Source organism: Engystomops pustulosus, chromosome 2, assembly GCF_040894005.1.
Source record: "Engystomops pustulosus chromosome 2, aEngPut4.maternal, whole genome shotgun sequence".
Lineage (NCBI taxonomy): Eukaryota > Metazoa > Chordata > Amphibia > Anura > Leptodactylidae > Engystomops > Engystomops pustulosus.
In genome coordinates this window covers 179,232,366-179,247,353 of record NC_092412.1, presented here as the reverse complement: position 1 = coordinate 179,247,353, position 14,988 = coordinate 179,232,366, and the positions used below count along the sequence as shown (strand labels likewise).

Genomic DNA, 14,988 nt, shown 5'->3' with positions numbered 1-14,988 from the left:
ACCTACCTGTATGCTCTGGAGTGTGAGGGGAAACCGGAAGACCCAGAGAAAACCCACGCACACACAAAGAAAACACACTCTTTGCAAATGTTGACCAGCACTGCAATGCTGTAGCGCTAACCATTGAGCCACAGTGCTGCCCATCAATCTCCCTATCATTTATCTAACTCTTATAAAATTCTCCCATATTACAGTTTGTTTTACCATACTAAAGGGTGCCGCTTACTGACTGTGACTGGTCTAAAAATAGTTTTATTTTGGGGCCCCACTATTAATTTTGCCCAGGGCCCCACTTTGTCTAGAACCTTGCTGTATGACACAATTTTTGCCATAGATACAATTAAGCACTCAATAACTTATTTAGCTTTTGGCTACGTTTTCTATGCTTTCAAAGCCTTTTATATCTAATATATTTATTCACTTTATGAGTTACTTAACCCATTGCTGGACTGGGTCTGATTCTTTAAGTTTGTTCTTAAGTTGAATTTGGATGTAAGTCGGAAATGGTATATTTTATAATTGTGGCTCCAGAGAAAACATTTTTTTGTCTCAGTTACAATTGGATTTTCAGAGTTTTTTTGCTGTAATGGGAACTAGGATGATCAATAAAACTTATTTACAGACATCTTACAGCTGATCATTGCAGCCTGGGACACAATTAAAGAATCCAGAGAGCTTCAACAGAGGTTACAGGGGGCAGAGAGGTCTCTCTGAAACTAGGGGTCGTCTGTAAGTCGGGTGTTCTTAAGTAGGGGACTGCCTGTAGTATTTTTCAAATTCTCTTTATTGTTAATTGTTTATGGTCAATGTTAACAAAACTAAACATTCATACATGCAGTACCTTATTAGGGTATACAAATTTTAAAACCAGATGTAAAATGTACAGGAGAGCTGTAAGGAGGGGTTGGCTTGGAGCACACGAAAAGACAGGAGCCCTAAACTGAGCCCCCAAAGCTGTTAATTGCCTACTTATTGGTCGACCGGTGAGCAGTAACTGAGCATGGGCCCTCCAACAACACAGAAAGCAAGGTCAGGGGTCCGTATCACAATAATAGCAAGTATATTCTGAAGGGGATAATTGATAGTACAAAGCCAAGATCAGATAGCCAGAGGATGCAATAGAATAACAATAAAAAGCACAGGCGAGAAATAATATGAGATATGCAGTATAACCAACCAGGTCGGATGGGACTCAGCAGGAATATAAAGCAGCATCTGGACACGCTTTCAGCAGTAGACTGGAGCAGCTGTCCATCAATCTAGTATCCCTTGCTGGACAGGGCTGAACTACATTGCGCAGGGTGCAGCTCAATCAATTCAAACAAAGGCCTAAGCCGTAGTTCACAAACAGGAAACACAAAACAAATTAATGCCCCCTTGTCTGCCAACTGCAGATAGAGGAACATTTTGGCAAGGAAGGAGAGTTCAAGAAGAAAAAGTTAAAAAAAATCCCGAATAACCCATACCCCATCAAGTCCCATGGAATGATGATTAGGGGATGACATTCCGTAGAGAACAGGAATACAAAACCATATCAAATTGTACAGAAAATTAATTAAAAAGATTATAAGGCAATGAAAAAAGTAACTTAGACTTATAAGTTAGTCGATAATATACCCTGTTTCCTCGAAAATAAGACAGTGTCTTATATTAATATTTGCTCCTTAACAGGCGCTAGGTCATATTTTCAAGGGATTCTTATATTTCCATTAAAAATAATGAACATTTATTGTTGGACAAAAAATCAACTTCTCTAACATCCTTATAACTCTCCAAACTTATTTTATGCAGATTTTCTTGTGACTCCATTCTACTGCAATCATTGCCCCCAATCTCTCATGTTTAGCAATAGCACTTTCCTTAAATGATCCCCTTCTTGTCAGCCCTTCTTGTCTGGATAGCTGCTTGTATCACATTTGCAGCGCAACAGTCAGAGATTTTATCCCATGATTTCTTCCCGCATGTCACAACCTCTTGTGGGATCTAAATGATCTACTAATACTAATGTACAACACGGGGGGAGCTGCTGCAATTGCTGCCGCTAGGTCTTATTTTCAGGGGAGGCCTTATATTTCTAAGCTTGAACAAAATTCTACTAGGTCTTATTTTCCGGGTATGTCCTATTTTAGGGGAAAAGGGGTATCAGTTAGTTGAAATGTTTATAAATAATAGATCTAGGTCAGATTTACAAGTTTCTACAATTCCTATACAGAATGAGGACAGTCATAGTCCAGTCCTCCAGCTGGATAATGCCAAGGAGGCATAAATTGGGAGAGCCAAATATAACTTTGTTCAGCATGCAAGATAAGAAAAACACTACTTCTCTCCAAAAAGATGAGATGAATTCTCAGGCATCTGTCAGGCTTCAGGGGTAGAGGACCCACTGGACGATGATGTAAGCTGACACCTGGGACCAGAATCTAAATGGTACCAAGTTTTCACTAGAGCCCGCTGCAAAGCGGGTTGTACTTGCTGCGGTGTGGCACCACCAGGTCGTTCCACAGGTGCAACTTTGTCCGTGGTGGCAGCCAAGGTTGAGGTACAGTGACCTTGAGCCGAATTGTAGTCGGGGACAGACAGGACGTCTGGACGGGCAGCACGGTATCAGAGTCGGGACGTAGCAATAGGTCAAGGCAGGCAGCAGAGGAGCGTAGTCAAGAAAGGAACCGGGGTGACAACAGGAAATCACAATAACAGCGCTGGGTAAAAGACAAAGCTTTCTCTAAGGCACAAGACACGAAGATCCCATAGGGTGCACAGGGAGAGGCAGGTTTATATAAAATTCTGGGAAATGGCCAGCGCCATTTAACGGTGCGCTGGCCATTTAAATTTTCTGAAGCCGGCGCACACCCTAGGAGACGGGGACGCGCACGCATGGCCCAAAGAACAGATCAGGAGCGGAGACAGGTAGGAAGCGTGTGCGCCGTGCCAGCATGTACAGAGGGGCACGGGTGAGCCTGCGACCCAAAATATGGGTTGTGGGAGCAACCGTGACAGCATCTATGCAAACAGGGCTAGTATAGCATTTTTTTATTATAAATAATTGAATTATTTTGTTGTAGGGTGCTGGGAAAATCCACGTGTATGACTCCTGCTCTGCCCCCTCACCACCATCCTCATCAAGCAATGTAGTTGTAAGTACCTCTCACAAAATCCTAATAGGAAGATGGGAACCTATCGATTTGCTCTATAATAAGTTGAGAATAAATAACAGACACAATACCGCTGGTTCGCTAAGAGCTTAGCACTACAATAAACTAGATAATCACTTCAAAACTGAATATTGTTTTTTACTGTAAAACAAGCTTGTAGATTATTATCTTTCTACACTATCCCAAAGTAAAATATTACAGCAGCACTCATTGTTCTAAGGAAGTAGGATATAATTCATTCGGTGATGGAAAGGAATGTCAACCCCCCCCCCCCCCAGAAACAAAAGCATTTAAGTGCAGATAAGAAATTTTAAAATTTTCCCAGATTATTTAGAGATCATGACAAGTCCTTCCTTTGGATTCATGGGTTAGCATTTAAATGTTTTGCAAGATTGAAAGAATAAGTCTTTTCATTCTAACAATACTGCTGTTGACTTTTATTAATACTAAAAATGAACATAACTCCATTATCTGCCTCATGTGACAGCACCAGGAACTTACAGCAAACAATACCAAGCAACAATTACAAAGTATTATCAATAAATATTCCTTCCTCTTTCTTTAAAGTAAGAGCTGGCTGTCCTTCAAACTAGCTACCAATAAAACGTACTTGTGCAATTCAATCTAACTACAGCTTTATTACCTAGGTATGTTCCTGGTGGACATCTATATTTACACAAGAATACAAGTCTGATGTGTAGTTATTTTAGCCTGTCAGGTTCATTAGCATAATTTTAAACATTGATTTTATGTAGGAAGGAGGCCATGTAAATTACAATTAAATTGTAAGTAAATTACAACAGTCACAGTGCCTGGATCTATGAGTAAGTGTCCCTGGTTTATCATGCTTGATTTTTATTTTCTTTAATGTAATTCTTGTTTATTACCCCATACAAATTTAGACATTTGGGAGTGAAACTAATTTAATTGTTTTTCTCATCATACAAATCACTGTTGTTCAATAAATTATGTTAGGAGGTATTAGCGTTTTTACACTAAGATATTTCACATTTGCCAACGCTTTCTAGTTCCTTTGCTGCGGAAAAGGACAAAATTATATTTTGTTATCAGACCTGACATATTAAATCCTCGAAATCTTAGAGTAACCCTTGAATTAGCAATACTCATAGTGGATATTGAAATAATTACACAACTATCGAACCAAACAAACATATTATATATGAAAACAATAATTTAAAAGGGATGTCTGGGATTTTAAAAAATGTTATACAAGAAAACAATAAACTACATATACCCCCCTCCTCCGGCAATCCAATTTACCCAAGGAGCCATCCAATAAGTGGGCCATATGGTGTACATGGAAACAAAAGAAATCATCCAAATCTCTTTTTTGCCACTTTGCCAATCATAATAATTTGAATAAAATTGCATGCACACCCACCGTCTCAGGCTGGATCGTCACCAACTGTGGTCATTATAGCCAGGCTTGTCTCTTCCCATGATCTGTAACAGATTAGCAGTTTATTCACTATATATATATATATATATATATATATATATATATATATATATATATATATATATATAAATAAAATATGACAGTGCACACCCAAGAAGCATGTTAAAATCGTTACCTCTAAGTCAATTTCTTCGGGTAAAAAGAATTTCCAGTGACGACAATAAGTGTATGTCCAACATGGAGAAAATGTCAAAAAATTCTTGGAAAGGGGTTACCCTAAAAAAATTATTGACAAAAATAGGAATCTTGCCAACACTTACAATAGGAAGGATTTACTTAGACCTAAAAACAAAAGGCACAACTCCAGTCGAATTCCATTTATTTCTACCTTTTCCGATGAAAGTGACCGAATATCTTACATAATAAAAAAACACTGGAATACAATAGTGAAGGAATCCACCGGTGTGTCTGAATTCCGTAATCCCCCCCTCTTCTCATACAGGCGGGCCAAGAATATTGGTGACCGTATTGTGAGGTCAGATGTGGGACCATTAAGATCGTCTATACAAACGGGTCAGATGGGAATTACACGCACTGGGAGTTTCCCATGCAGATCATGCATCAACTGCTCACTGATGCAAAAAGGCAAGTCTTTTACACATGAAGGAGTTTCTTACAAAATACGACATTATTTAACGTGTACTAGTGACCATGTAATTTACATGTTGATATGTCCATGTGGACTAAAATACATTGGTGAAACCACGAACGAATTCAAGGTCAGGATTACACAGCATAAATATACGATACATAAAAAAAAACGGGATCTTCCCGTTAGTCGACACTTTTTTGAAAAAGGACATAACGATTCACAATTGCGCTTTATCCTCATTGACCACATTCCTCCATTGAGAAGAGGTGGTGACAGGGCACAACTTCTCAGAAAATGTGAATTAAAATGGATCCATCGATTAAACACACTCCATCCATATGGTTTGAATATTGATTTTAATATAAATAGCATAATCTAACACAGGAGCAGACATGGTGGAGTGTTGGTACCTTGGCATGAATGTATTCTTTGTCCCTACCATCTCTTGTATTATGTAACGCTAGATTGTTCTTTACATCCAACTAATACCTATGTCTTTATGTATACAGAGTTCAAGACATACATTAAAAACCCCCATCGGATGGACGGTTTTTCCCACGTCTCCCATTCAAATTCAATTGGCCCGGCATAACCCTCTAACAACTCCCCAGACCTTCATCCACGACTCTATAAGGTGGGATTGTCATCCCAATTGGCGATTACACGTTCGGGACAATGGTACTATATGCCCATCTTGCTTCAGGTCTGTCGTCCGATGGATCCTGCGGCACTAGGGAGGTACTTGGCACGAATGAGTCCTCTGTACACTGGGGATGAACAATATGTGCTGATCCACATAACGTGCGCTAAAAATAATGGTATTTAAATACTTATCTCTTGTCATATTGGTGTTGGTCTAATAAGAAGAGGGCTGCCCTTATCCAAGATGGCCGCCATCAACTAAATACCTTCAATACACATGCACTATCCAAGTGCACTATGCACTATCTTCTTCATGTCTTTTTTTTTTTTTTTTGCGACACCCGTGAACCAAAACCACACAAAAAAGTAACACCCGGGTGGGAATACCAGGTGCCGTCGTGACTTGAGGAAACAACATTACCGGTAAGAGTAATTAATTGTTTTCCCCTTCATCACGACGGCACCACTAGAGAGAATTGCAGAGAAAATACAAACAATTAGGGGGGGATAATAGAGGATAAGACTTTCCTTCCAAATGAAAGAGAGGAAGAACCCATCACATCCACCCTATAGTGTTTCAGGAAAGTGTGCGGGGTAGACCAGGTGGCCGCCTGGCAAATTTGTTCAAGCGTAGCATCCCTACACTCAGCCCATGATGTAGCTAATGATCTAGTTGAATGAGCACGGATGCCGACCGGGACAGGAACTTCCACAATCTCATAGGCCATCTGAATAGTCACTTTAATCCATATAGAGATGGCTGTGGAAGATGCTTTATTCCCCTTATTCTTTCCTGAAAAGAAAATGAACAAGCTATCTGATTTCCTCCACCTAGAAGTGGCATCCAAATACTGTACAATACTCCTTCTAACATCAAGACAATGAAAAGCCCTCTCTTTCTCTGTCTTGGGGTTACTACAGAATGATGGAAGTATGATGTCCTGAGATCTATGGAAATCGGATACTACCTTAGGCAGGAATCCTGGGTCTGGTCTAAGGATAACCCTGTCATCCAAGACTCTACAATATGGCTGTTTATAAGACAAAGCTGCCATTTCGCCTACCCTTCTGGCTGAGGTGATGGCTGTAAGAAAAACCGTCTTAAAAGTGAGAAGCTTTATAGAAATACTATCTAATGGCTCAAAGGGAGGGCCTGACAAAATCTTGAGGACCATAGACAAATCCCAGGGAGGCCACTTACTCCTAATTGTGGGCCAAATTCTACCTGCTGCCCTAATAAATCTGGAAATCCAGGGATGTTTGGCTAACTCCTGATCAAATAAGGCTCCTAGAGCTGATACCTGAACCTTAAGAGTAGCTGGCTTGAGACCCTTCTCTAGGCCTTTCTGCAGGAACTCAAGAATCTTACTAACATTAGGCTGAGCCAACCGCTCTGGGTCCTGACCAGAGAAGGAAAAGTAAGCCTTCCAAATTCTATGATAGATCTTATATGTTACTGGTTTCCTACTCTTCTGTAGAGTGGAAATCACCTCACGAGACAAACCTTGCTTTTGGAGAATCATCCTCTCAATAGCCATGCCGTCAGATGCAGGGCTTTTATCTCTGGATGGAGGATCGGGCCCTGCGACAACAATTTCCTGGATTCCGGAAGCACCCAGGGATCGGCTACTGACAGCTCCCTTAGACTTGAGAACCATGCCCGACGAGGCCAAAAGGGAGCTATCAATATTACTTTTGCCCTGTCCTGTCTTATCTTCCTGATAGTCCTGGGAAGGAGGATTATGGGGGGGGGGGAGGCATAAAGAAGAGGACTATCCCACTTTTGAGAAAAGTCGTCCACAGCTAAAGGAAGGTCTGCCCTGTTGAGAGAAAAAAATCTTTCTACCTTGCGATTTCTCCTTGTGGCGAAAAGATCTATCAGTGGCATCCCCCAGAGCCTGACTATCTTCTGAAATACTGACTGATTCAGTTCCCATTCCCCTTGATATAGGGTAAAAGGTAATAGATGTAAAAAAGGTCTCTGCCAAGGTTAGGATCTGAGTGGCTATGAGCATGAGGCCTGAACTTCTTGTGCCGCCCTGTCTGTTGATATAGGCAACGGTTGTAGTGTTGTCCGACATCACGGCCACCCCATGTCCCTGTAACAGAGGAAGTGCTTGCATCAGGGCTTTTAAGACTGCTAATAGTTCTTTTTTGTTTGATGACAGGTCCCTTTCTGTCACCTCCCAAGTGCCCTGAAAATACTGATTCTCCATGTGGGCCCCCCACCCCCACGGACTGGCATCCTTGGTGATTAGCCTGTCCTGACAGGGGTTCCAGGGAAGACCAACCTCTAGATATCTTACGTTTAACCACCAATCTAGGGAGTTTAAGATTTTTTTGGGGAGGAGAACTTTTACTTCTAAGGAGTTCTGATCCCTGTCCCACTTCTCTAGAAGAAAATTCTGTAGACTCCTTGAGTGGAACTGAGCCCAAGGAACAGCAGGGATGGCAGCTGAAAAAAGACCCAGAAGAGACATACCCTTTCTTAAGGAAATCAGGGGATTTTGTTTTACCTCTAGCACTAGTGAAGAAAGGTCCTCTGTCTCTGGGAATCTAACCATGTCCCTAAAAAGAGCTTTCTTGTTGTGGGAACCATAGATGATTTTTCTTTGTTTATCAGCCACCCTAATTTCTTTAATATCTGAAGAATCCTGGACAGTTGAGTTTGTACTTCCTGACTTGATGACCCTACTAGTAGGAAATCGTCCAGATATGGAATGAACAACCCCTGTGTTTCTCGTATGTGGGCGGCCATTTCTGACACTATCTTTGTAAAGATTCTTGGGGCAATAGCAATTCCGAATGGTAGTGCTCTGTATTGAAAATGATGAACCTCCGAGTCTACCTGAATGACCACCCTTAAGTATCTCTGAAAGTCCTGATGTATGGGGATGTGGTAATACGCATCGGCTAGGTCTATCGAGGCCATGAAGCAATCGGGGAACAACAGGTTTACCGCTGATTTCAGGGTTTCCATCTTGACCTTTGGAACAACCAGGAATTTGTTTAGGGGCTTTAGATTTAAAATGACTCTTAATGAACACCCCGGTTACTTTACCAGAAACAGATTTGAATAAAATCCCTGACCCTGTTCGGCAAGAGGAACTTGACACAGTACCTTTTTCTGGACCAGGGTCCGGACTTCTGTAAACATTGCTTCTCTGTTTTCTCTGGAAGCGGGATACGTGATGACTAATCGAGAGGGAGGAGGAGAGAGAAAATCCATCGAGACGCCCTTTTGAACTGTCTGTAGCACCCACTTGCTCCATGATATCTCCGACCAGGCTTCGAAGAAGTGGGCTAGTCTTCCCCCAACGGGGAGCCTGGCGTCATAAAGCATTTGGTCTCTGACGCTTTGGGTCTCTGGACTGATTGAACAGGAGTCCTCTGTTTTTTTGAAAGGGTCTGAAATTCTGATTCCTTTCTGCCCCCCTTCTTTGAGATCTCGGCCTCCGAAAGGGATGAAAGGAACTACCTTGGGTAGAAGGAAAAGATTTTACCCTACTCCCCGCATTCTCCAACTTCTAACACCTTCCAGAATAACAATTTTTCCGTCACAAGGGATTCCACATAGTCTGTTCCTTGACCCTATATCCCCTGGCCAGTTTTTTAGCCTGTGGGCTCTTCTAGCTGAATTGGACAATGCTGATGACCGAGCAGTAAGTCTAAGGGCATCGACAGAGGCGTCTGCTAAAAAGGCGGCTCCCTTCCGTACATTAGAAACTGACAAGGCTAAGGCATCCCTTGGCACCTTATTTTGAATATCTGTTTCTAGCTGATTTAACCAAAACAACATAGAACGGGAAACACAAGCGGCTGCAATATTAGGCTTAAAGGCCGAGGTAGCCGAATCCCAAGACCTTTTAAGAAAACTTTCAATTTTCTTATCCATAGGATCTCTTAGGGAACCTAAATCTTCAAACGGGAGAGAAGACCTGCGACTGACCTTTGCAACAGACGCATCCACTTTAGGAGCAGAGCCCCATGCATTGGATACCTCTGAGTCAAAGGGATACTTCCTCTTCACTGATCTAGGAATATACGACTTCCTATCTGGCTTCTCCGATTCCTTCTGTATCAGAGATGACACTGTCTCATGAAGGGGAAAAGACAATTTACGTCTTTCTTTAAGGCCTTCGAACATAATATCCTGAACGGACTTAGGTTGCTTCTTGTCCTCAATGTCCATAGTCATCCTGACTAATTTAAGAAGATGATCCGAGTCGTCAACATTAAACAGAGGACGCCCTGCATGTTCTGCTTCAGAGGCCAGGGAACCTGAATCGCTAACTGAGGCTACACCTTCTTCCTCTGATCCTGACCCCTCTGCAACATATACCGCCGCGGAGGTGCCTGGCTGATCCTGAGTGAGTGGGGGTGGGTTAGGATTTGACAACTCTCTGGCCCTTTGGACTTCCTCTCTAACCACGCTCCTTAATGATTCCATCCAAACGGCAGATTCCTCAGTTAAGATTTTGCCAATACAGGTGTTACAGGTGGCTTTTTCATAACTGGAAGTGAGTTTATGGGCGCAAATTTTACACTCTCTATGGTGCGTCTTACAGGTAGCCTTTTTAGGCCCCTCTTCTCCCTAAGATAGACAAACAATAACACCCGTTATAAGATCAGTACAAAGAAGTGAAAACACTCACCGCCCTGCAGTATAGTTACCGGGGCTGGAGTCCTGGGTGTTTCTGCAAGATCACGTTTGTCTGCCATGCTGCACTGCTGACCTGTAACCAGCACTCAGCACTCCCACCTTTTTCCATTTAAACCTCCCGCCAAGTCGGCGTGGCTCCTGACCTTACTCCCAGTCAGGCTGCCAGCGGCGAGAAAAACACAAAAAAGTGACCAAAAACAGAAAGAAACACACTTTCCTTTTGAATAACAAAAAATGTGAGCCTCACCGCTCTTGAAGACATGCGGCCCGCTCTATTCCTGTTCCTAGTCGAAACCGGAAGTGACTACGCGTCAATTCCGGTGCGCGCTAATCACTCACCCCCGGTGCCGGCAGCCGCAGGTTCCTACCAGCCCAGTTCCGACCGCGGTCCTGCACGGCCGGAGGGAGGAAAACGCCACAACCTCATCCCCACACCGGAGGATAGAACTGACGGCGTCCCACACTCCTTTCATGGAGAAGGGTAAGTGAGATACCGCAGGGACACCTTCATCACGGCGTGCTCAGGTCTCCTTCCAAGGACAGGAAACCAAAACTGAGGTGGAGTAGGAGGAGCCTCTTTTTATGCTCAGGTTTCCTGTCCTTGGAGGGCGGATCCCTCTCTCTCTGGTGGTGCCGTCGTGATGAAGGGGAAACAATTTGTTTTTCATGAATGAGTAGGAGGAGACATGGAGGAGGTCTACAAACCGATGGGCGTGTTTTACTGTGTTTACTTTTGCACTATGTCACTTCATGATGATGGGACACTTCATAATAATATATTGGCACTACTGGTCACTTTATAACATGTATATGAATAATGTTATTACTTGTTTGTCACTTTTCTGTATGATGTTCACTGAATTACTGTCACTCACCATTGACCAATCAGCAGGTCTGTTAGTCCTTAAATAGTTGGCTGTTTGTTACTCACACTATGCTTGATAAAGGTGTAACGGTACACCGAAACGTCACTTTTTATGGAATAAAGCTTCACCCCTTTCACTACTACAAGGAGTGCTGCCTCTTCACTGAACATATATATATATATATATATATATATATGCTGCAACAAGGTGGTACTGCAGAATATGGTATTTGCAATCAGTCCCCTTAGAGTTACCCTAGCAAGCCTAGGAGGCGTGTCTAGCAAAATAGTAAACAACATTTTTGTAAAAGTTAGAAAAGAATGTAAAACTTTTTTTGAAAAGTTCACAATATAAAACTATTACTTCGGAAAGTTCACTCCGTAATGGAAAATTGCATCCAAATCTCCACTTTTTTGCTATTTCGCAACATAACATTTTTTAAATAAAAAATTACCAGGGACATAACGATCACGGTTGTGACCACAACTGAGCCCCTTGGAAGAAAGGGACCGCGGTTGTCAAAACTCAGTATCAGCCATGGGCGCTTCTGACAAGCTGTGCACTAGCAGCTGCCGGCACTTTCTATCTCTGGGCTCCGTGTGCTTTCATCTGTATCTATTCCCTACGATAGAGTGGAAAACAGCGACAGACCAAGGACTATGCAGTCCTTGTTCTGCAACTACCTGCAGCACTGCAATGGATGCGGACAAGGCGAGAATTTGTTCTGCGACCTGGCTCCCCTGCCCCTTCTCTACTATAGGAACAGAGGCTCTGCACAGCAGTGAGGGGAGGATGGTCAGTGTTACCATATCCTTTGTGTCTGGCAGTCCTCTCCTCTTTTGTAGTTCTGCCCCTCCTTCTTGGAGCTGTCAGAGCAGAGGGGAGGGGTCCAGCGTGAAGGCAGAAGAGCACATGGAATGGGAGCTTTGCTCACCGTTCTGTTTCTTAGCCATAAAAATTTAGAGCATGCTCACAGTAGTATAAAGCCTGCCCCCAGTAGTATACAGTCAGCCCAGCCTGCCCCCAGTAGTATATAGCCACCCCAGCCTGCCCCAAGTAGTATGCAGCCACCCCAGTCTGCCCCCAGTAATATACAGCTATTCTATCCTGCCCCAAGTAGTATACAGCCAGCCCAGCCTGCCCCAGTACTATACAGCCTGCCCCCAGTAGTATACAGCCACCCCAGCCTGCCCCCAGTAGTATACAGCCACCCCAGTCTGCCCCCAGTAATATACAGCTATTCTATCCTGCCCCCAGTAGTATACAGCCAGCCCAGCCTGCCCCCAGTAGTATACAGCCTGCCCCCAGTAGTATACAGCCACCCCAGCCTGCCCCCAGTAATATACAGCTATTCTATCCTGCCCCCAGTAGTATACAGCCAGCCCAGCCTGCCCCCAGTAGTATACAGCCTGCCCCCAGTAGTATACAGCCACCCCAGCCTGCCCCAAGTAGTATACAGCCACCCCAGCCTGCCCCCAGTAGTATACAGCCACCCCAGCCTGCCCCCAGTAGTATACAGCCTGCCCCCGTAGTACAGAGCCACCCCAGCCTTCTCCTAGTAGTATACAGCCACCTCAGACTGCCCCCAGTAGTATACAGCCAGCCCAGCATTGAAAAAAAAAAACTTATACAGGCAGTCCCCGGGTTATAAACAAGATAGGGTCTGTAGGTTTGTTCTTTAGTTGAATTTGTATGTAAATCCGAACTGTATATGTTATCATTGTAATCCCAGCCAGAACTTTTTGGTCTCTATGACAATTGAAATGTTGGGTTGTCATAAGAACCAGGATTAACAATAAAGCTTCATTACAGATAACTTATAACTGTTGCAGCTGTTTATTGTAGACTAGGACTAGAGTACAATAAATTACCAATATCCAGTGGTCCGTTTGTAAGTAGGGGTCGTATCTAAGTCCAGTGTTCTTAAGTAAGGGACCGCCTGTATACTCACCCTCCAGTGGCCCCGATGCGCAGCGCTGCTCCCCCGATGTCACCGCGGCTCGTCTTCTGGCTTCCGCACCTATCTTCTTTCTTCTGTAACATCCTGCAGGGCGCCGCCATCGATCTCTCCCGGCCGGCAGGTGCATAGTATGACGTGCCCCTACTGACGTTATACTATGCGACGCCCAGGAGAAAAACATGGCGCATTTTCCTCATCATGTCAACTAACAGAATTGCTCTTCAGGAACTTTTGAGCACATGAAATGCTTTCCAAAAGAAGTTTTATTACTGGATTGTTACACAACCATAACATAAGGACTTGCACAGGAACACATTACACAATTTTTCAGACATTCTTCAAAAATACACACAAATGGAGTTGAGGCACTGCTCGGTCAACTAGGGAAAGGCACCCTAAAATCTATTTCTTCCAGTATTGCTCAAAACGTTGGTAGGCCTGACTAATGTTAGATAATTATGAGGTTGTAAATTTGGTAACTGGATGTGTCACTATAATTAAAAGGTCAAATAATTAGCATGATTAATAAGGGAAATTTATAAAGTTTTGCAACAAAAATATGCACTGTAACGTTATTAGTTGCTCTTGTGGCCATTTGCCTTCACTATAATGTTGTATATCATTATTTTGTAGATTTCATATTAGTTTTACTAGCAACATTATTAGTATTTTTGGTTATTTTCCTCTCCAATTATAGACAACACAAATAATGTAGATGTAACAGAGTCTTACTGATAAATATTTACTGATATTATTGCTGTGGTACAAATAGATATATATTTCTTATTCACAAGTAAATGATGGAGGGGTATCTTTCAATTACGACCTCCTGTTATGATCCAAATTGGAGTCAAAGTAGTTTCAATTGAAGTGAGATCCCAAGCTTTGGTTTGTTACTGGTGGATCTGAACAGAAAAGGGACCCATTGCAAAGTATTGGGGGCTCCTAAGGGTTTTTGGAGCTACCACTTGGCTTAGCTGGGTACACGGATCTTGACCTCATTGTAGTGAAACCACCAAATTGCTGCCTCCTGAAATACTCTCTTTTTGCTGACAGCTGCACTCTTAAAAATGTCTCCATTCAGTTACAACTGACCCAGCCAGGTGAAGAGGCATTGATATGCAGGACCAAAGAAATAATCTTAGATGTGGCCAGCAAACAATCCTAGGTTAAAGCAGAGTGAAATTGTTTAATCCTGTATATAGATGATCAGACAGCCTAGTGGAACAGGTCCAGATAGAAGATGGACAAGGAAAAAACTGCAAAGTTTACAGCTTTTTATAGGGCCAGCACACCCAGCAGCCACAGACCTCAGCCTATGCATCCAGTCAAATGAAGCATAATTGGCATAGAGAGGGCACTGGTAGCTGCAGATCAGAAGTGTTATGGGTTTCGTGGAATATATAATTTCAATTACAGGCAGTCCCCGGGTTACCTACAAGATAGATTCTTAAGTTGAATATGTATGCAAGTCAAACCTGTATATTTTATAATTGTAGTTCCAGACAAAAAATGTTTTTGTCCCAGTGGCAATTGGAGTTTCAAAATTTTTTGCTTTAACGGGACCAAGGATAATCAATAAAGCTTCATTTACAGACTCGTCTTTCACCAAAGATCACAGTGATCGGAGGGG

General features: G+C 42.8%; 1 long non-coding RNA gene across 1 annotated transcript in view; it reads right to left on the bottom strand.

The window, feature by feature from the left end:
• LOC140116661 (uncharacterized) overlaps positions 1-14,988 on the bottom strand; it is a 77,107-nt gene that overhangs the window by 39,550 nt on the left and 22,569 nt on the right. The window contains exon 2 of the long non-coding RNA XR_011852890.1: positions 4,555-4,616. This is a non-coding gene — a long non-coding RNA (uncharacterized lncRNA). The remainder of the gene's footprint in view (positions 1-4,554; positions 4,617-14,988) is intronic.